The sequence below is a fragment of the Hetaerina americana genome, unplaced genomic scaffold (genome assembly GCF_022747635.1).
Source record: "Hetaerina americana unplaced genomic scaffold, ioHetAmer1.1.p SCAF_97, whole genome shotgun sequence".
Lineage (NCBI taxonomy): Eukaryota > Metazoa > Arthropoda > Insecta > Odonata > Calopterygidae > Hetaerina > Hetaerina americana.
This window is the reverse complement of record NW_027287616.1, coordinates 755720-780433: the sequence shown is the minus strand read 5'-3', so window position 1 is coordinate 780433 and position 24714 is coordinate 755720.

The window sequence follows — 24714 nt, the reverse complement described above, 5'->3', positions numbered from 1 at the left end:
TCCGCATCCGCTCCCGGAAAGCTGTGGGAATTTATCACACTATTCCTAAACCTGTGTCTAACCAGGATATAATCTAGCTGATATCTTCCTGTGTCACCTGGCATTTTCCATGTATACCTGCGTCTTTTGTGGTGTCTAAACCAAGTGTTGGTGATGACTAACCCCTGTCTCCTGCAGAACTCAACTGCTTTCTCCCCGCGGTCATTCCTCGTGCCTAAACCGTAGTCGCCCACCTCATCACCATCTCTTCCTTCGCCTACCGTCGCATTCATATCCCCCATCACTATCAAATGTTTCCCTGCTGGAACACACGCGATCATGTCCTCTAACTGATCGTATATCTTATCGACCTCTTCTTCCTTATGGTTGCTCGGTGGCATGTATACCTGAATAATAACTAAGTTCGTCGGTTCTGCTTTTATCTCCACTAGTAGTATTCTATCCGTCACCTGCTCTATGTTGACTACGCTTCTTCCTACCTCTTCATTTAATACTATGGCAACCCCTCGTTGGCTCTCGTCCCCACCGCTGTATATTATTCTATACTTATCACTCCAGTAATCCCCGCTATCTTTCCATCTCACCTCGCATAGACCTAAAATATCTATATTTCCCCTTTCCATCTCTCGCTTAACATTCTCCAATTTCCCTGTCCTCATCATTGTCCTAACATTCCACGTTCCTATTCTAACTAATTTTGTGTTCTTCTCCTGCGTCTTCTGTCCTGCTGCTGCTGGTTTTCCCTTGCAAGGGTTTCGTGGGATGACGATATATATATATATATATATATATATATATATATATATATATATATATATATATATATATATATATATATATATATATATATATAAACACAGATGTAGATTTTTAGAATATAGAGACACAAAGAAAGGACACTCACAATTCGTTATTTGACGTTTCGACAGCTCGGCTGTCGTCTTCAGAATGGCGTTCTCGGGGGAGAGCGGAGAGGACATGTCGGGGGAGAGGTGGGGGAAGGAGAGGTAGGGGACCAATAGGAAATGAACAAGGGGGTGGGGGGATATGTAGGCAGCCAATTGATGCATTCAGTGGGCTTGGTTCAGCCCGGGCGATTTGAATGATTGGGCCACCCAGATATGCGCCATCTCGCGGGTTCTCACCTCTATTATACTCGCAGATTTGGGAAGGATTTCAATCACTGAAACGGAGAAGCAGTCGTTGACTGAGTGTTATTAATAATTGGGTCCACATCACTTTTATTCCCACATTGTCCCTCTGTTTCGTTTAAACGCCCGTCGAACTTGCGACACATCTTCAAGCCCACAAAACCAACTGCGAGCACCCCCGTCTCCCCCCCCCCCATCCCCACCATGCAACCGCCCACGCTGCAAATTCTGCCATCTTCTAAGACCCTCCCCCACACTCAGTACCAACTCCCAACCGCTCGCCACCTGTACCTCAAAAAATATTATACATCGCCTCTCCTGTAACTTCTGCCCTGCCTTCTACGTGGGCGAATACACGACCTCACTTTCCCTCCACATGAATAAACATCGATATTCCACCAAATCTCCAACCTTTCTTATTTATCCCATCCCTACTCACACTGCTTCCCACAATCAATCTTTTGACGAGGTATAATAGAGGTGAGAACCCGCGAGATGGCGCATATCTGGGTGGCCCAGTCATTTAAACCGCCCGGGATGAACGAAGCCCACTGAATGCATCATATAGCTGCCTACATATCCCCCCCACCCCCTAGTTCATTTCCTATTGGCCCCTTACCTCTCGTTCTCTCACCTCTCCCCCGCACATGTCCTCTCCGATCTTCCGCGAGAACTCCATTCTGAAGATGACGGCCGAGCTGTCGAAACGGCAAATAACAAATTGTGAGTGTCCTTTCTTTGTGACTCTATATTCTAATATATATATATATATATATATATATATATATATATATATATATATATATATATATATATGGTGTGTGTGTGTGTGAATTGAGAGAGGGAGTAAATATATCTGCCCATAAATACTTGAAGTCGGTCCAAAGACCTAAAAGTGAAATCACTACGAGGACAGGTGCGCATGCATGCTGACGCAGTCTGAGGAGGAAGCGGCCTACTCATCCGATCGTAGCGGCCGCACCCTTCATCATTCGACGCCGCCTTCCACCCCGTCCCATCCGCCGCCCCCGCCGCCACCTTCCAACAGACACACTCGCCCCGGAGGAGGAGGGGGAGAGAGCGAACGATAAGGGATCTCGCTGAGCAGGCAAGGAGATAAGAAGAGGGGGCGAGGAGATGGGCTCAGGGGCGGGGTGGGCTTTGCTACGGGCAAGTGGGGGGGCGGGCCGTTAAGGGCGGGCGCCAACCTGCCCTACGGGACTGCCTGTGCTGGGGGTTTCTTTTTTCTTCGGCCGTTTTGACCCGCAGCGAAGAGTAAAGAATTACCAGGGGGCTAACGAGGTGGCCTTGAGATGGTATTTCATTTTAAGTTGTGAAGAGTCGGGCCACTAGGCGGTCTCTTCCATTGAAGGGGGGACGAAGTTACTCTTTTCATAAATTGAATTTCTCAGGAAGGAATAATTTCATGTTATTGATTATCCCTATTTAAGATGATTAGTTGGCGGATGTAGATCAGTTTGGGTTCAGGAAGGCTAAATGCACGCGTGATACTGTAAGTATTAGTAATGAGGCCGGGAATGCAAACCAATAGAAATTCCGAAAAAGGCATCGATAATAGATCGATTTGATTTTCAACCACTGTACCTAGATTTAGTATATAAATTCACAAACAAAACAATTGGTACCTATGTTTATTATTAAGAGGATGAAAGAGAGGGCTAGTAATTATTTTAGTATTGATTTAAGTGTGAATGACGTACCTCCTTTCGTGCGGTCACATTTTTTCGAGTGCTTGACGAACTAATAATTTTATGGGGGTAACAAGATTGCGATAGTGCATGTATTGCCGGTGATCCATCACCCCTCGGCAAACGCCCTCGCGGCGGCCTGGGTGTTCATTGGGTGGATGGATTGATGATTACCTGGTTATGAAATAAGGAAGGGGAGAGGTACGCGCTATGCCTTGGCGGTGATGATAGCATTAAAAGGGGGACACTTTGAATACCATCAGGGTGTATTCGATTGTTCAGTAGATTTCAAGAAGGGTTCCGGTAGAGTATGCTGAGTTTCTTTAAGTTGTTGATAAACGTCCAAGCTGTTGAGTTGACCAAATTCACTATCCCGTAAGAAAAGGAGAATTACTAAACACGCTGGAAAATCAATGCGATAGGGGTGACGATGAAAAAAACTGAATAACACAGACTTAATGAGATTTTCGAAAGGAGAAAAACTAAGTTGAATATAAAAATAGAGGAGGGTAAACACTAGACAAGATGGAACATTTTCCATATCCCGGAAGTGTTTCGGACAAAAATGGACAAAGTAGTAGGGACGTAAGGAGAATAATTGCGCTAAGCAAAGAGGCTTTCACAAGGAGGAGGGAATAGATAGTAGGGACGTTGAGTAAGGATGTTGAGAAAAGGCTCGTAAAACTCTGATATGGAGCGTGGTTTTGATCTTTGCGGAATCATTGCCAATGAAGCAGGATGATAGAATTAGATTGGAAGCTTTTGAAATGTGGGTGTGGAGGAGAATGGAGAAGGTGAAATGGACCGAAAGGAAAACAAATGAGGAATTACTTGGTATGGTGTGCGAAGAGAGGGGTTTGTTGGGAGAAATCCTAAGAAGGCAGGAAAAGTGAATGAAGGAGGTATTGATCGGCAGTGGGATGTATCTTGAAGACTTTGATTGAGGGAGAATGCCAGGAAAATAAGAAGTAGGAGGAATATGACAAGGATGATGCACGGGATGAAGTGAGGAAGGAAATACGCTGAATTTGAGAGGGGTTTATACTATTGCTGGAGGTATAGATGTATCTTGTTAAGCGTGGATAAGGAATGTAAAAAGTGTAGTCTGTGTCCCTCCAAAATCTAAACATTCCATGAGCAATACGTTGCCTAATCATAGTAATAATCCCTATTGACATGTGAACAACATTTTTATTATTTGCCTCATCAGTGTTTTCTGCTCTTCAGCAGTGTTTTTTGCCAAACCGCGTAATAAATCGGCATAGGTCTAAGTTAACGGATTTCCTAAGGACTAAGATATTCCCTTTACAGGTTAATTTATTTCTCAAAAGTATATTAAAATAAGCAACTACATATTAAGCAGCGATTTTTTCAATTTTATTCCAATTGATTCCCGAAAGAACTGAGAAATACTAGGATGGTTAAATTTGCCCATTTTGCTATGTTATTAATACTGTATTTTATTCTTTCGTTGGCTGCATACCTTAGGGCACCGGTGCCATAACAATCACGCTGAGATTTAAAAATGCCCCTAGCTAGGAAATAGTTGATAATTTTCTTACCAAAGCCCCTTGATATACTCGCAGCAACCTATTCAAGTTAGTTTCACATCCGCGCAAAATATCGGAATTTTTTGATGCAATTGAAAAAGTGTTCTTTTGGGAATGGAACCTCGTGCTCCTCCATCGGTAGTAGACTTTTGCATCGAGACTTGTTTTGCGAAAACAAGCGGTCCGCCCTTGCGCAGAAAAGGAGCATCGGAGTCGTGCCCTCATCGGCACCACCACCAAGCCATGCCACATCTACATCTACATCTACATAATACCCCGCAAGCCGTCCCAAGGGCGTGTGGCGGGGGGTGTTAGGTCACCAACCGTAAAAAGGAAAAATACCACATGCAAAAAAAACAACACGGAAAATTACACCCACAGCAGCGCACACACTCATGCAAAAATCCCTTCATCCAACACTCATGCAAACACATATACCAAAAAACAACTAAAAAACTGCACCCCATTATGCAGCACGAAAGCCATCCTACAACACGGAAGCCAGGACAAAACAAGCAAGAAATTGAAACATCACTACCACATGAACATGCACCACGAAACACTCTACCCCCTAAGAGTCTGTAAAAGGCAGGTAATGCGACCCAACGTTGCAGGTAGCAGGAATTTCCCCCCGCGGAGAGGGACGAGGGACTGAAAGGGAAACTTAAAAACAGATGAACAGAACACGAATGAGGTCATTCGGAAAGAATGGGTTATTATAACAGAACACATAAGGTTAGTGGAAGAGCATGCATTTAAATAGCCACTAGCCGATCATTGAAATAATTCCTCAACGGTATCTACGAAACGTAAGGTCCGGTGGGTTATGAAGTCATTGCGTGGAGAGGATTCAGTGCAATTGACTCGCACGTGACTCATTATTTGCCTACTTGGTATTATTTCTAAGATAGCGTTATTTTCCTACTTTCAATTATTTCTCTCGCTGATAGCCATGAATAGTTATCGTTCAATAGGGTTCACCTTAGCGACTGAATCTCTGCTTGATCTTGCAAATCCCTTGCCGCAGCGGCAGTTCCTACCTGCTAGCGGGCGTCTGCTCCCGTCGTCTTCCCCTTCTTCCAGCACGGCCCTGGACTGTTGCCATTCCCTCCAGAGGAACCCCAAATCCCGCTCGCCATGTCACTGCCCAAATTCCTTCCCTCCCAATCGCCCCTAAACCTCCCTCTTTTTCTCTTCGCCTCCCCTTTCTACTAGTGTCCTTTCCCTCCCTCTTCTCTCTTTACTCTGCTTCGCTTTCACCCGGGAAACGGGTAACTTAAGCACTTTTCACTCATGAACAAGCCCGTTCTGCCATGTGCATTGGAGTTGCGATGCGGTGGTCGTCTGCACGGTCACGAAAAGGGATTTTGCGTCGCATGCACGCGTTTCAACTCTCTCTCCAGATTAGTCCAATCATCTTCGCGCATTCCACGTCGATAAAAGGAAAAACTGACCGCGGATTTGTTTAAAAGCGAACACCTGCACACCGGAATCGGCCGTGCTAGGCAAAGAATCATAATTTTTTCCAGGCGGTAAATTAACAATCTTGATAGTTCAATTAAAGGCCTATGTTGGGGTAAGTAGAAAGCCGTGAAAGAGGATTTTGTTTTTCATCTACATCTACATAATACCCCGCAAGCCGCCGCAAGGGCGTGTGGCGGGGGGTGTTAGGTCACCAACCGTAAAAAGGAAAAATACCACATGCAAAAAAAACAACACGGAAAATTACACCCACAGCAGCGCACACACTCATGCAAAAATCCCTTCATCCAATACTCATGCAAGCACATACTATATACCGCAAAACAACAAAAACTGCACCCCAGGATGCAGCACGAAAGCCATCCTACAGCACGGAAGCCAGGACACAACAAGCAAGAAATTGAAACATCACTACCACATGAAAATGCACCACGAAACACTCTACCCCCAAAGAGTCTTTAAAAGGCAGGGAATGCGACCCAACGTTGCAGGTAGCAGGAATTTCCCCCCGCGGAGAGGGACGAGGGATTGAAAGGGAAACTTAAAAACAGATGAACAGAACATGAATGAGGTCATTCGGAAAGAATGGGTTATTATAGCAAAACACATAAGGTTAGTGGAAGAGCATGCATTTAAATACAACTAATTATTTTTTAGACGCTGAGGGTGGCAAGTGGAATTTTTGCTATCTATAACCCTGCAGTTGCTATCCCGTATTGTCCGTGGGAAGAAGGAGTCCTTGAGTCGGCTAGTTCTGGCATCTATTTCCCGAATTTTATATGCATGATCCAAGCGACTAATGTATGTAGGAGTACGAATAATTTGCGAGACCTCGGTGCTGAAACATGCGGATCTAAATTTATTTAATAATTTCAATCTTGCATTGAATCGTCTCTCAGCCAATGATTCCCACCTCAAATCCATGAGCATTTCGGTGACGCTTTGCGTTTTATCGTAGGAATTTTTTACAAAACGGGCCGCCCGGCGTTGAACCTTCTCAATTTTGCGAATGAGACCTTTTTCACTCCGATCCCACACGCTGCATGCGTATTCTAAATGAGGCCTTACAAGAGCGTGGTAACAACGTTCCTTGACCTTCGAGTCACTTTTTCCGACAACGCGTCGAATGAATCCCAATTTTTTATATGCTTGACCGCAGACTTTACGTATGTGAGACCCCCAAGTTAAGTCTTTTGTGAATGTGACACCTAGGTATTTTACCGTATCAACTACTGCTAGGTCACCTCCAGCTAATTTGTAAGCAAATCCCGTTGATCTTTTAAAGAAATTTACCACTGAACATTTATTATAATTAAAGTCAATCCCCAGTTAGAACACCATTTAGTAATGCAATCTAAATCCTGCTCTAGAATAAAACGATCCTCATCCCCAGATATCTCCCGATAGATCACCGTGTCATCCGCGAACATCCTAATTTTACTTTTCACTTCGCGGTTCAAATCGTTAACAAAAATCAAGAAAAGCAACGGCCCGATCACACTTCCCTGAGGTACCCCCGACGTGACTCGAACGCTGTCGGAACTAGCGCCATCAAGGACTACCCTCTGTTCCCGCTCCGAAAGAAAATCTTTAACCCAACTTATGGCGCCCTTGTTTATGCCCGCGACCTTTAATTTATGAATGAGTTTACCATGTGGGACCTTATCAAATGCCTTTTGAAAATCTAAGAAGATGGCATCCACTTGCCTACCTCTCTCACCAGATAAAACTAAATCATGTGTAAATAATCCTAATTGGGTTTCGCAGGAGCGGGTTTTCCTGAAACCGTGTTGATTGTCACTTAAAAAGTTAATATTGTCAAGGTGTCTCATTATTGAACTGACAATTATGTGCTCTAAGATTTTGCAACAGATAGAAGTGAGAGATATAGGTCTGTAATTACTGGGATCCTCCCTGTCACCACCTTTAAAAATAGGCGTTATTTGCGCGGTTTTCCAAATCTTAGGTACTTTTCACTCTGTGAGGGATTTGTTAAATATAAACTCAAGGTACGGGGCAATGTTTGGAGCTAAATGTTTTATCACCCTAGCTGGTATATTTTCGGGACCCGGGGATTTGTTAGGTTTAATCTCGTTAAGCAATTTTAGAATTCCTTGTTGGTCCACTGTTATTTTTTCCATGGGTGGAGTATGTATTGTTTCTTGGAGATATGCGGTGGCAACATCATTCGAGAAAACGCTTTGGAAGAATGAATTTAAGATGTTAGCTTTACCCTCACTGTCTGTATGAATTATATTGCTACAATCCCTTAAGCAAGCCACGGTTTGTTTACTCCCATTTACTTCCCTAACATATGACCAGAAAGCTTTGGGGTCAGTGTCCAAGTGCTCGCAAAGTAATTTGCGTTTAAAGTCCAGTAAAGCGCTACGTAATTGTGTTTTGGTTTCAACTTTGGAGGATCTATATGTGTCCCATAATTGTTTATTCTCAGGGGATGATGTGTTCTCGCCTGCCCTCTTTACCCTAGAGTGTAGCATTCTCTGCTTTCGGAGGGCTTTTCTAACGTCTTTATTGTACCACCTGGGGTCGCGATTCGCTTTAACGTATTTTATAGGTATGAAATCTACGATTCCTTTTTGCATGATATTGACAAATTCTGTCCAAGTTTCTTCCACGTTGACATGACTTAAACGGGTTTTGAACTCGGGTAGTGAGGAGTTTAGTTGATTGGCAAAGGATTCAAAGTCTGCTTTATGGTAATTATAAATTTTTCTTTTTGGTTTAATGATCTTTTTTATTTCTATGTCCAAGTGGACATTAATTGCTTTATGGTCACTCAAGCCCTCATCAGTTGATACACTAATAATACGTTCAGGCGTGTTTGTAAGAAATAGATCCAATATGTTCTTTCCACGGGTGGGCATGCGTACTGCTTGATGGAGGGAGTTTCTTTGAACCAATTTTATCATGGAATTGCAAGATTCGCGATCGCGGGTCCCAGATTTAACGATATTGTTGTCCCAATCTATACCAGGGAGATTAAAGTCGCCACCAATTATGTTTATGCTGTTATTATATTTACGTGTAAAATTGTAAATTTGATCGTTGAGGGTGTGAAGTGTTTTAAAATCTGAGTCTGGAGGTCTGTAGAAAGAGCATAAATTTATGTTGGGTTGATTGGTCCGTATTAAGGTGCACCAAACACTTTCTATGTTATTATTCTCAAATGAAACTTGCCTACTTTCAAAATGACTTTTAACTGCCACGAAAACCCCTCCTCCGGGTCTTGTATCTCTATCGTGTCGGTAAACTTTGAAATCTATTGGGAAAATTTCTTGGTCCTTTATGTCATTGCACAGCCAACTCTCTGTGCCTAATACTATATCAGCGGAATGAGTTTGGATTATGTGTTTTAGATCCGCTGATTTGTTCTTGAGGCTTCTGCAATTTATAACAAGTATAGTTAAATTATTTTGATGTTGAATAACGTCCTTATTTGTGCCTGACTGTAATTTAGGACGCCTTTGTGGGGAAGTGCGTGTCACATGTCTTTCTAAATCAATGCCAGTTTTGTCGGTGACTTTTATATTTTTATTAATAATATTATACGCGCTATCCCCAGATGTTACTGACCCACTAAGTGACCTGCCCTCTATCCTAAAAAAGGCCTACAGTGGTCGAGTATCCTATCCGCTACCTTACTCGCCGCTTTGTTGTTAGCTTTACCCTCGCTGTCTGTATGAATTATATTGCTACAATCCCTTAAGCAAGCCACGGTTTGTTTACTCCCATTTACTTCCCTAACATATGACCAGAAAGCTTTGGGGTCAGTGTCCAAGTGCTCGTAAAGTACTTTGCGTTTAAAGTCCAGTAAAGCGCTACGTAATTGTGTTTTGGTTTCAATTTTAGAGGATCTATATGTGTCCCATAATTGTATATTCTCAGGGGATGATGTGTTCACGCCTGCCCTCTTTACCCTAGAGTTTAGCATTCTCTGCTTTCGAAGGGCTTTTCTAACGTCTTTATTGTACCACCTGGGGTCGCGATTTGCTTTAACGTATTTTATAGGTATGAAATCTACGATTCCTTTTTGCATGATATTGACAAATTCTGTCCAAGTTTCTTCCACGTTGACATGACTTAAGCGGGTTTTGAACTTTTTCAAGAGAGAGGATCATTATGCCCACCAACATTCGGATGAGGTTTGCCCACGCCAGGTGTCGATAGAGGAGGAGAGAAGTGGAAGGAATTGGTGCTCGGTGGAGTAAGAAATTGAGCGGAAATCCATTGGTCTCCATTGGAGAGAATTGGCAGGAAACCAGGGAATTACATTTCTCCATATTATTCTCAATTTTTTGATGCCTTGACTCCTTGCCCTGAATGTTTTCCACGATATAAATGAAGTCCTGTATGTTTTACTGGTCGGAACTGTAATTTATGAGGCGATTGTTTTTTTAATGTTGGCACGTCCTTAGTTTTGCCACCAATTTTCAACTCCAGTCATTTCTCATGTCCAAAGACTCAAGAAACAACATAATAGATAGCATAAAAAATAATTAGGCAACAATATGTGGATTTTGCGATATGGAAGTCTTTAAACTGGCCAATAAGGTCAACCAGATTAATTTGACATTTTTGAAAATACACAAAAACCGATCGAGCCACGGAGACTCGGTTAGAAATATACTGGGAATCATAGAAAATGTTTTTAACGGTCCCTGACGACTATTAATTTCTGAGCATCGTGAGAATTTCATCTCTCTTTCTTAATTTCTCCGGAACATCTGCCTTCTAACATTCGTGATACTCTCTTCTCTCCTCTGCTTCGTTTATCCAACATTGTCCCCTCTATCGCTGCCTTTCAGCATTTCCTCCCTCCCCTTTCTTCTTCGGATTTACCCGAGTACCTCCCTATCCTCGCCTTCCCTCTTATAAGAACTGCATTTGTTTTCCCAACTTATTTTCTCTATTCTCCATTGCACCCACATCTCAAAAGTCTACCCTCATCCTCTTGTCTCAAAGAACAAGCCTTACTAAATAGATAAAGAACGTACTACGGCCGAGTGCATGGAAAGAATGTAAAACCCTTTAAAACACATTAAGTGTACGGCTTTGGGTTTTACATTCTTTCCAACAAGCCTTACATCTACAAAAAACTGCACTGCATTTTAAACGTCTTTTCTAATCTTTTATTCGCGTACTTAATCGTGGCAATCATCGCTAATTCTCTTTTTCCTTCAAATGCCTCTTCCGCTAATGATATTCTTCACCTTAATGCATGAACTGCTCCTCAAGCTTCAGTTTACGTATTTCTTCATATTTAAATGCTTCACTTAGCTTTCTTCATACCTCTCGATGATTTCAGATCCTTTGATTTCTGGTGGTCAATCCGTATTCCATAACGCATCGTACTCAGTAATACATCTACATCTACATAATACCCCGCAAGCCGTCCCAAGGGCGTGTGGTGGGGGGTGTTATGTCACCAACCGTAAAAAGGAACAATACCATATGCAAAACAACAAGGTGAAAAATTACACCCACAGTAGCGCACACACTCATGCAAAAATCCCTTCATCCAATACTCATGCAAGCACATACTATATACCGCAAAACAACAAAAACTGCACCCCAGGATGCAGCACGAAAGCCATCCTACAAAACGCAAGCCAGGACACAACAAGCAAGAATGTGAAACATCACTACCACATGAACATGTACCCCAAACACTCTACCCCCCGAAGAGACTGTAAAAGGCAGGGAATGCAACCCGACGTTGCAGGTAGCAGGAATTTCCCCTCGCGGAGAGGGACGAGGGATTGAAAGGGAGACTTAAAAACAGATGAACGGAACACGAATGAGGTCATTCGGAAAGAATGGGTTATTATGGCAAAACACATAAGGTTAGTGGAAGAGCATGTATTGCTGATACTGAACGCTGAGGGTGGCAAGTGGAATTTTTGCTATCTATAACCCTGCAGTTGCTATCCCGTATTGTCCGTGGGAAGAAGGAGTCCTTGAGTCGGCTAGTTCTGGCATCTATTTCCCGAATTTTATATGCATGATCCAAGCGACCAATGTATGTAGGAGTACGAATAATTTGCGAGACCTCGGTGCTGAAACATGCGGATCTGAATTTATTTAATAATTTCAATCATGCATTGAATCGTCTCTCTGCTAATTATTCCCTCCCCAACTCCATGAGCATTTCGGTGACGCTTTGAGTTTTATTGTAAGAATTTTTTACAAAACGGGCTGCCCGGCGTTGAACCTTCTCAATTTTGCGAATGAGACCTTTTTCACTCGGATCCCACACGCTACATGCGTATTCTAAATGAGGCCTTACAAGAGCGTGGTAACAACGTTCCTTGACCTTCGAGTCACTTTTGCCGACAATGCGTCTAATGAATCCCAATTTTTTATATGCTTGACCGCAGACTTTACGTATGTGAGTCCCCCAAGTTAAGTCTTTTATGAATGTAACACCTAGGTATTTTACCGTGTCATCTACTGCTAGGTCAGCTCCAGCTAATTTGTAAGCAAATCCCGTTGATCTTTTAAAGAAATTTACCACCGAACATTTAATATAATTTAGTGTCAATCCCCAGTTAGAACACCATTTAGCAATGCAATCTAATTCCTGCGCTAGAGTAAAACGATCCTCATCCCCAGATATCTCTCTTTATCTTATCCGTAACCTTTGAAATAAAAAGTCTTAGTTAACTTTGATTTTATATTGCGATTTGCTCGAAAACTTCACTGAATCACCGAAGATATTCCACGATTTTTATTTTCGGCCCAGAGGTCTATTTGCAACATTGGCATAACTATGGAAGACATTGGAAAAAGGTTTTTGGAATGTTGAATCGAAAAATTTTGCGAATTATTATGTAGCTTTTATATTGTAATTTTTGTTACTAAGATGAAACATTTATGCTCATCTACATAATCTACATAATACTCCGCAAGCCGCCGCAAGGGCGTGTGGCGGGGGGTCAAAATAACAGAAAACAATGACTTGCTCATGCGAGTGTTGTCCGTGTAATAACATCGTTTCGTATTGTCTTGAATGTTGTGTTAAGGGTTTTTAAAATGTTCGCCTGTTTTTGCTATTAATTTCGATGATAAGTTACATCCGATCAAATTTGCTATTTAATGAACTGAGAAACGTTAAACTAGCAATCAAAACGGAAGCGCATTTCCTCTCAGCCTCCAGCTGAGCAGTTGCGATAAATGTCACATCGATGCAGGTTTCTGAAATTGCAAACCCTTTGATTGCGACTTGACAAATAAGCTGCTCTATTATCACTATGCATCGTGAGAAACAGTTTCTGACGGATGTGTTTCTTGCGCATAATAGCAACATGCGAAATGCAACTTATTGGCATGTGTACAAGTAGTGACCATATTCGTAACTTTATTTCATTTCCGATGATTTCTGCAAAACTTGACGGGAAATGTTATATTTTCTGATATTTTCAATGATATCGGGTTACTATAAGCATAAACAAGTCACGGGTAACATAGTTTTCATAAAAAAGCACGTTGGATGCGATCACCGGAGGTTTGTAGGTTTGTCATGCTGTACACAGGATTTCCGAGCCTGTAGTAAATATCATAATTTTGTTGGGCGAATGATTGCGCGTGATAATGAGCACTCTCCTTTCATGAAGCACTTTAACCTCACGTGCGGTGATTTACATGATTTTTGGCGTCGTGATGAGATAAATGTTTCGAGCATGACATTTGGTCCAGTCTCGTATTTTAAGCCGCATCCGTCGCGGCTCCAAAGACATTAAACCGTTGGAACAGTCGTTTTCGATCTCGCAAAAACATCCGCCGTTTTATTGACCCGGGTATAAATCACAACCAACCTCTGCGGAATTAGGCACATATATCCAGCCTTTTAACCTTCGGAATAAAATACTGAAGTCGTTTCAGCACTAGGTTTTTTATGTCTTTCTCCCGGACGCCCACATCGTCTTATCCACCACTTCACCCCCGTATCCCGTCTGCCCTTTATACATATAGTATACAGCCCTTGTCTTTCGCCCTCTATCTTCCCATCTAACACTCCCTCCCCCGCCTCCAACCTCTCATCTCTCCCCCCAACCGCTCCTTATCCTCCTCCATTCTACCTGACCAGCTTCTCTTTCGGTCACCCCTGGCAACCGCGCTAAATCTCACGAGGGGCGGACGATCACCCTCACGCCCCCATTGTGTCCCTAATCCCCACCCCTCCCACACCCCACGCACCCTTGATCTCACCTCCGCGATCTCTCTATCCTCCCTCCCCTACTCGTGAGCCGCATTCCCCCCTCCCCCCACCTCCTCTGCACAGCCTCCAGGAAAGAACTGGCCGCTTCATTCTCGTCTTCGCTTGTGGATATTTGACTCTCCCTCCGCTCCGCTCCTTCCGTTTCGCTCGACGCCCGCAAACGTTGGATGACGTCTTTTCTGCCCCGGACGACAGCGGCGGCGTCAACGGAGATCGGAACGCACCAACTCCAGCGCACCTGCCGTAAAACCTGGAAGTGTAGTGGGTAGAATACTATCCCTTAATATTTTGCTTGCACTGGAATTTGAACTGCAGGAATTCGTCAGAATTCGTCTCTTTTTGTAATGCGATATAAATGTTGACCGATAAAAAAATCGTACGACTGAGTGCAAATGTTAGAAATGGGATAAAATAATTGCAATATTGGTATATATATATATATATATATATATATATATATATATATATATATATATATATATCTACATCTACATCTACTTAATACCCCGCAAGCCGCCGCAAGGGCGTGTGGCGGGGGGTGCTAGGAAACCACCCGTAATTTAGAAAAGAAAAAGAAGAAAAAAACCGCATGCAATAACCACAAAATCATATATCCAAAAAACAAAACTTGGCATAAATTCATGCATGAACACTTACACCCCACACACATGCAAACACTCAATCTACACCTTACATACACATGCACCTGAAAGTATACCTAACATCTTTATAGTGTTTAATTTTGTTCCGACTTGTAAATTCAACGTTTTTAATATTTCTAAAGTGACTTCGGTTTCTTGCTATTATGATTTCTGATTGTTCGGGGAAAGAATGAGTATTTGTACCTATCTGTCTTGGAATCTATCTCCCTATATATATATCTATATATTATATATATATATATATATATATATATATATATATATATATATATATATATATATATAACCATAAACACAGTAATCAACCCGAAGGTCGGTTTAGTAGGTGATGGTAGACATCACCCAGTACTAAGCCCTATACGGCGTGTGAAAATTCACACATCAGGGTAGGGGGGCCAGTTCCTTTCCCTGTGCCGGTTATGGTTCCCCAGGAAGACCTGGTACCCGAAAAATCACTTCAGCTTGGGTGGAGCTGCAGGTGCCCAGAGTGCCTTGCTCGGGAATCGAACCCGGGACCCTCCGGTCAGCAGTCCAACGCTCTACCCACTATATATATATATATATATATATATATATATATATATATATATATATATATATATATATATATATATATATATATATATATGTATATATATGTATATATATATATATATATGTATATATATGTATATATATATATAAGATATCAGTGTAAATTACGTTTCCTGGATAGCTCAAGTGGTTAAGAGCATCCGCCCGGCAAGGGGAAAGATCCGGAGTTCAAGTCCCGGTCTAGGAAATATTTTTGCATTCGTGATCTGCTTGATTCCGCCTTCCCCACTTCTCCTGTTTTCGTCCTTTATGTGTGTTCCTATCCCTTTTCCTCATATCTGTTTCTATATAAATGAGTATTTGCTCGCCGTTTGGTGGGATTTCGTGTTTGAATGTTCATATATTCCCCAGTCTCACTTGAAGAAGGCCTCTGAGAGGGCCGAAAGCTCGAACAATTTACCGGGTGTGTCCTTTTAAATGTTGCTATTCTATTTTATTTGTTTTATATTGAGTCAGCCCGTTATATATATATATATATATATATATATATATATATATATATATATATATATATATATATATATATATATATTGGTAGTCAATTTAAAATGTGACTCTAAGCTAAGGTGATTCTAACATCAGAATCTTCGCCATGACGCGGAAGTTTGATAAATAATCGGAAGTTGGAATGCAGGAATGAATCCTGCATTTCTTCATCTATATAATACCCCGCAAGCCATGGTAAGGGCGTGTGGAGGAGGGTGTCAGGGCACCAACCATGTATGCTAACTCACACTTATTATACCACGGCACAGAGGTTATATAGATCATACACTCGAAAGAAGGCACTTGCATGCAAGAATATTCAACAACAGGATTATTTAATATTAATGGAATAATCAAATCATGAGGGAACTAGTTTGGAAAAATTGATCCATAAAAATTCATGCGGGGTGTCGACAAAATATATACACTACCAATACTACACTATTAATCGACAATGTTCCACTTCCACAGTGTTTTCAACAAATGCACTCATAGTATACCAGAGAACTTTCCGAAAACATTTCTGCAGCCAATGCATGCAATCGACTTTTCCACCCACGGAATTGATATACTCCTTAAAAACATCGACCCCAATAAATCTCCGGGACCTGATGAGATACCGGCTCGCGTGTATAAAGAACAGTCGCTCCTTATCTTAACATAATATTTAAGAAATCATTAGCAGAAGAAAGCGTGCCAAGCGGCTGGAAGATAGCTTCTGTGACACCCATATTTAAAAATGGAGACCGGGAGGACCCCAGTAATTATAGGCCAATGTCGTTGACCTCCATTTACATTGAGTTTCTTGAGCACATCGTTGTTAGTTCCATAATAAGGTACCTCGATAGCCAAGATTAATTGATTGATAACAACACGGGTTCCGTAAAGGTAGATCCTGCGAAACTAAACTCCCACTCTTTGTTCATGAAATAATGCATTCCGGTGAAAGTAATATTACAGTTGATGCAATATTTCTAGATTTTAAAAACGCTTTTGACAAAGTCCCTCATTGCAAGTTACTCGCGAAGTTGGGAACTTATGGAATATACGGGAGTGTTTTATGCTGGATTAGACAATTTTTAAAAAATCGTGTTCAAACAGTCGTCCTGGACGGTGTATCATCCGAAACTGTCTAGGTCACGTCGGGTGTACCACAGGGAAGTGTCATAGACCCCCTCTTGTTTCTTTTTTACATAAATGACCTCAATACCGTGGTTAATAGCAGGCTCCGTCTTTTTGCTGACGATGCGGTGATTTATGGGGACATTCGAAGTCGCGAAGACAGAGTCACATTAGCTAACGACCTAAAAGCAATCCAGACTTGGTGCGATACATGGAAATTGGAATTAAATTTGAAAAAATGCGTAGCAATCCATTTTTGGGAAAGAAGTAATTCCCTCCCATTTAGTTACAAAGTGAAACAAACAGAAATCGCAGAGGGTAGATTCTTTTAAATGCTTGGGTGTAACAATTACTCACGATCTGTCCTGGGGAAGGCACATACGGAAATATGCGGTCGTGCTAATAAAAAATTGCGATTTGTAAAAAGAGTACTGGGTAAATGTGACGAAAAAGTGAAGGAACGATGTTTTCTTTTCCTAGTCAGGCCCCACCTAGAGTATGCTGCCAGTATATGGGATCCTCAAGAGATAAATTTGATTTCGGAATTGGATCGAGTTCAGCGGAGGGGGGCTAGATTTGTCAAAAATTGTTAAGACCAACGCAGTAGCGTAGCTACTTTGCTAGAAAATTTAGGCTGGGATTCCCTTAAACAGCAGCATTTACAATATAGATTAAACTTATTAAAAACATTTAAAGATGGATCCTTTTCCAATAGCATCAAGAACATAATACGAACCCCAACGTATTACGGGTTGGAGGGATCACGAATATAAGATTAGAGAGATAGACTGCAAGACTGACAGGTTTAAATGGTCATTTTTTCCGAGAACAATAAGAGACCAGAATGCTTATAATCGAACTCCCCCAGGAGCCGGCTCGACATAATAAGTATTAACCTACAAGGTAGCGACTGCGCATGGTTATACTAGTATTTTTTTGCAGGTTCCCCTTACCTTTCCCCATCCATTTAAAAAACCGTAACCCCCTCATCTCTTAACCTTTCCTCCTGGTGCTGCACCCCTTGTCATACACCTTTTCGGTGGCTTGCAGGGTATTGATGTAGATGTAGATGTAGAATCGTATTGGGATTAGATATGAAATTAAATATTATCGTGGGGCGAAGGTCCCCGCGATGATGTCTAATTTCTGATCATCTCTAATCGTGAGAGGAAAAAACGGCATTTTAAATATCTCCCTCTGATCATACGCACGTGATCTGGTCTACTAGAGTATGTCTTGAACATCCTTGGATGAGTAACTCGCCTCCAATGTACGCAATGAATTTAACCAGTATTTCAACCCACGGTCGACTAGTGCCTGCCACTCTAATTCTTTCAATGGTCTCGCGACACTGGCTACCGTGTCCATGCTAACTTCTCACAAACCTTGCTGCTTTAGGTTGTACTCGATCTAGTTCCGAAATTAAGTCTGCCTCGTGAGGATCACATACACTCGCAGCATGCTCGAGGCGGGGTCCAACCAAAGCACCACAACACGGTCACCCTCGCATCACATTTCTCAACCATACTTATCACGAATCCTGACTTTTTATTTGCTATTTCGCAAATTTCGTGACTGTTTTCGATTGCAGGTTAGTGTACGCAAACGTACACTAACGGATGGTGTTGATAGCTACCAAGTGAATTCGATGCAGTTTGCGCAGTTGTTCCTTCGAAATCGCATCCCCGTAGGCATCCAGACGCATTGGCATTGTTCTTGGGGACGAATTCACGGTATTAGTTGCCACACACGCCTCTCACCCGAAGTCACGGCCGCACCTCCTTTGATGGCACGAAACCCCGTCCAGGATTAAGAGATTTTAGGTCCATATCCATCGGATGATCGCAATCGGTCCCAATTCAAGGGACTCTATTTAAGAAATACCCGAATCTCACCCTTCCCTCCCTTATTCGCTATTCCCCCTACAATGAAATACATAAAAATTCAATGAAATGATTATCATAATAAGCAAAATAATAATATTCAGCATGAACTCAGTGTTTTTATTCACCGACTTTGTGATCGGGGTCAGTATCCCGGCCTAGGCGACTGGTTGTTTCGAATCGACATTTCTCGTATTTTCCGCGTTTTCGATTGGAAATATCGCATGTATCAGTTCATAGAAGTGACAAAAGCATCACATAAAAATCAGCGATGCATAAGACCTTTATGAGGCGGGAGAGGCGACTTGTTGAGGTCGAAAGGTGCTCGCACCCAGCAACATGCTGACCGTCTGCCTCCTTTTATCGAGTGAGAAGTTGCTAAAACATTTGCAATTTTTTGCTTCTTCGAAGCTCGAAGGCATTCACTTCTGATGTTTCAATGACGTTTTGGTTTTGGTATTTTATTCAGCTGTAGTCAACCACGAAGCCTCTCACCGAAAAGAGTTAAGTGAAAACCTTCGAGAGGACTTTACTAATTGGTTGCGTCTCAATTCAAGGGTTGCGAACGGAAAATACGTCTGGCCATCATTCAGTGATGGTGTGAAGCTTAGTCGTCGGTCGGCTCGATCGGAATCGTGCACCGTCCAAAAAAGATAACCGGCACGCAGCAGCCTTCGTCGCGGTGCCCCCCCCCCGAACGCACAAGAGGCTAGGCGAATGAACGGATCGCTTGGAATCGACTCGGTCGTGAGTAATTGCCGCTCCGTGTCCAGTTGAAAGAGCGAATTTCAGACCCGATCTCTCGTTTGGATCATTTGCAGATTTATTCCCAATTGAGGGGACATAATGATGGGAAAATGCGATTCGCACGCATCTAGACAGGTATTCGTTTGATCGTTGATAGAAGCAGTTGTTGCATTTTATCAGTATTCTACAGAGATGTTTAAATATTCCCTCGGAATTTAGCTTTAATTGTTTGTATAGTTTTGTCATATTACCCATGACTACAATAATGTTCTCTGAAGGAAATATATCCTTCCTCTCCCTTCATTCCAAAGCATGAAAAACTTTTTTCTCCTATATTTGTCAGTTATCGCCTATATATTAGCATTACTCATAGGATAGAGATAGCTGTTGTTTATAATAATAGTATCCACGTATGTGAAAATTATATTCCCTTACCTGGCCGAATCAATTGTCCCCGGTAGTTTCCGCTGCGAATCACCATCGTATTCTTTCTTTGAGAACGACCGTCTCCGCTGATGCAATTTCTATTTGCTCTCTTTTTAATCAGAAATGGCATGCTATCAAATTCATTATATATATATATATATATATATATATATATATATATATATATACACACACACGAGGGTCATCCGGAAAGTAGTACCCGTTCGTGCCGCATGAAGTGCTGACGACGCGAGTAGCCGCTGGACGAGGTCAGATAGCTTCAGTGGCTTGTCTGCCTTCTCTGAGCCAAGTTGCGTGACGCTAGCATTGCCTGTGTTGTTTCTGTGATTGTTTACAATGTTTAAAAAAATTGAGAACGCCGCCAGTTGTGAAGTGAGGGCAGTGATTAAATTCCTCAATGCAAGAAACGTTCGCCCATGTGATATTCATCGCCAATTAAAGGAGGTGTATGGAGACAATGTAATGGACGAGTCGTCTGTTCGGCGGTGGTGTCGCAACTTCAACATGGGGAGGGGGAACACACACGACGATGAGCGTTCGGGGAGACCGTCTGTCATTACAGACCAACTGGTGAGCTCAGTTGACGAATTCGTGAGGAACGATCGGCGCGTCACAATTGATGACATCTGTGAGCATTTTCCCAATGTTTCTCGAACAATTGTTCATGAAATTGTTAAACACCATCTGCATTATGCAAAAATTTGTGCAAGATGGGTCCCTCGCGTATCTCAATGAGCTAGCGGCGAAGGACTATGCAGCAGGAATACAGAAACTTGTCACACGTTATGACAAATGCCTTAATTTGCTTGGAGATTATGTTGAGAAGTAGTTTAAAGTATCCTCTTTCAAATAAAATTTTTTATGTTTGTTAATATTTACTTTTGTGTCTTTATTTCACGAACGGGTACTACTTTCCGGATGACCCTCGTATGTATATATATATAGTATGTAACGCTCTCATTACTTTATTATTCGAGAATTTCTTCTACCTAAAATTTCATTTTTCTTATGCAAATAATTGCCATGCAAATTTTTTCATACTCTTTTGGTTAACATCTGTCACTTTAATCCCTCCCATCACGTGACGTAGAAAGCAAAATGAATTTCACCGATATTTCGGTAACGACGTCCCTCTACCTCGTGATGCCCCTAACGCAGATTCGTGGCATCTCGATTTCCGAGAAGGAAATCAGCCCTACTTGAGGGTTAAACCTGGGTATTTTAAATATTTTCATATAGATTATGAATTAAAACGAAGGTATTAATTTGGGTCCAAAAATTCAATCAAAAATGTTAAACATTTTTCATTACTTTTTTCATTTCAGAGACATAATGAGTATATTATTATTATTCGGGAAATCAGAAAAAGGGGAAATTAAGTGTAAAGAAAAATTCAAACTATAAATTCTTTGTTAACTCTCAGTTGTGTCGCTGCACTGGCGCCAGGTTAAGATTCCTAGGTTGATTAGGTGGACTTTGAAAATTAACTTTATGAACAAAAATAAAATAATGAGTTATTTTATCGACCTCACTTTTAAGTTAAAATTAAATTAATTTTCAAAATTAATTAAAAATTAACTTAATCAATTAAAAAATTATTAACTTTGAAAATCGGAATATTCCACACCGCTCAAATATTACTTATAATATTTACGGCAGCATCAAAACCAAACTACTTCCCTTGAATTACATTTGATGACTCTGTTTTGAATGCTATTCCTATCAATGTTTTCAGAGAGCACTCCGTCGGATCCTTCGCCGGTGGATCTCCATTATTTCAGCTCTCTGTCGTCATCAAGTGTTGCGATGTCAAAGCCTTTCTGGCCTCCCGAGAGAAAATGGTTTCTCTAGCATCGCCGTGTTTTAGAGCCACGAAGCTGTCTGTTGATTCGTTTACCTCTGTCCATTTCCCCGTGTCCGTTGAGAGATAATTGGGTAACAGTGTTGGCCAAGGATAGACGAGGTTGGAAGCTATCTCAGAGGAGGCAAAAGGGAAAATCCTATGGAAAGACGACATCTCTCCCCGAAAAAAAACTATCTAGTCATCATTTCCAGATGAAAGGAATACATAGAGAAAATATCATTCGACAGCCTGGATATCTGATTATCTTTCTATTTAATCTTTTGTATATTTTTCATGAAATGGACTTATAATACTTAATTTATATGCAGAGCCAAGAAAGTTAATGAAATTAATGACAAAGTAATTAATGCAAAGCTGAGGGAGAGGAAGGAATTGCAAATATCACGATATATATTTCACATATTTTCTCAGCCGACTCCCAGGTGAAATCAAAGAGGCGATTCCCTCCTCCGCTTCCTTCCTCCACTCTGGGCGCAATATTATTTGAGAATTTTTATCAAGTGCGGAAATCATCTTTGCTCTCGCCGAACTTGGTCCGACTCCTTGACTCATTCATCAAAGAATGCGTCCCCTGAGACGAGAAATTACGTGCCGCTCGATTCCTTACCTTAACCTTTTGTAAAAATGAAACGATCTCTTCTGTTTTTAATTCAGGTTTTACTTTTTTCTATTAAAAACTCATTTAAATAGTGGATTCTACCGACGAATTTTCAGCTTTCCTCTTTCCAACAGAGCATCCTTACCGTCGATAAAATAAATATACCGTGAGGTTAATCGCAACCATTATAAGGTTGCGCAGATTCTTTTATGTTGACAATACATGTTCAGATTTCATTGCCTATAGGTCGTAGCGGATGAATAATATCGAACTTGCGAAAACTAAGTATTTGTAATCGGTCCCCACTCATAATTCTAACGGCCCTTGAAAAGCAGGCAGTGTCTTCATCTTGCTGTTTCTAACGGCTTTTATCTCACCTGATTGCCTGACGGCAGATCCCGATATTAATTGAACCCAGACATGTAAATGTGATTCGATGCTTTCAACTGGGATCAAGGGTAGTTCTTCAATCAAGAACCCCAACGGATTTGCGGTGCCTCACAAACCGAACTCAGTTAATGGACATTTACATATTTCAATTGGCTGACGGCGGGGAAATATTTTTTAACTGCGTGTATAAGGATTCTTAAAATTGTGTTTTTCCTATGTTTTGCTCTCTTATCTAACATTCTTCGTGATGCTTCGTTTCCCTAAGATACTTTTACCTAATGTCCTAGAACCCACAGAGTAATATGGCAAATGAAGGTCATATATATTTATGCTATCTAAAATTGGATTTCCCTCTTCCATTGCATTTTATATTTATAAACTGAATCTATCGAATGATTTTAATTTTCTTATATATAAGTTGTTTCTGGATTTATGTCAATGCATTTTATTAAGTACGTATTGCAAAATTGCATTACGAACAGATAAATGCCCTTTTACTGTCTCTTTCCTGTGTGTCATCTCTTTGGCTCTGTGACCGGAATACTCGACTTCTCACGTGGAGAAGGTCGACTCCAGCGGTGGCGAATTCTTCCATTGCCCCCCTCACTCCTGGTTGCCTTTGGCGAGGGCAGCGCGTGGTATGCCATGATATCTCTTGAACTATGCCTCCGGTGACGTTTAACAACGGACCATTTTCACGAATAGGAGTAGGTTGGCATACTTACCAATACCGAAGCCGGTTTTCCCTCCAACATTCCTCCTCTTCGCAAAAATGCTGTCGTCTTTTTGCTTTTCCTTATCTCTACATATTTGTGAAAAGACCTCGATAACCCTGCGTCTACCCCGAAAGACTAAAACGTATTTTGACAATTTTTTTCAAATTTCTGTTGTGAGCTGTGTATCAAAAGACACGGTCCGTTCACTGAACAGCGTCTTAGGTAATTTTGGGCACCGTTGAAATCGCAATTTGTGTCGTCATCAGGACATGTAAGACCCTTACCTGCGTGGTAAGCTAAGCAGATTGTAAATGCACCAGCACTTCACACTCCCGAGAGAGCTAAAGCTGTGATATTTACCGTTCAGGTTGGAGGAAAATCGTTGACGGGAGGTTAATCCATTAGCCTTAAAAAAAAGGGAAGGACGGAATAAAAAAAGAGAGAGAGGCTCCCGGGCACGTTTGGAAGATTTCGGAGGCCGACGGAGGGCCGCAATCTCGGCCATCACCGAGGAGATCCGCCCCCCGAATCACTCCCGAATCGCCCCGTCGGAAATTCCCCGACACGTCCTCCCTCGCCCCCCGTCCAGATAAGATGCGAATCCTTTCCTTCTTTTTTCACCCTCTTCCCATCGCTTCGCTCCTCCTCCCTTCCCCGAGGGAAAAGAGAAGAGATCCTCGCCAGGGAATCTGGTTTTTATTTTCTCCACCACCGATTATTTCTTCTATTTTTCCCTTTTTGTTTTCGGGTCTCAGGTGGGGAAGAAGGAAGGGGGCGGGCGGGGGGCCGCCGAGGGCTATTTGTCTTGGGGCCGGAGGCAGGGGCCGTGGAGATAGCGCCGTGGAGATAGCGCCGTGGAGATAGCGCCGTGGAGATAGCGCCGGGGAGATAAGAGGAGGGAGGGAGAAAAGGATCAGGTTGGGAATTGGCGGCGTTTCCGCTTCATAGGAGGGGACGGACGGAGATGATCGCTAAGCCTTCGTGACGTGTCGCCGCGCGGTCACTGAGCGTGTAGGCACGATATCCGGGATGACCACGGCGATGACCTTGACAAAGGCTCCCGTGGGATCAGTT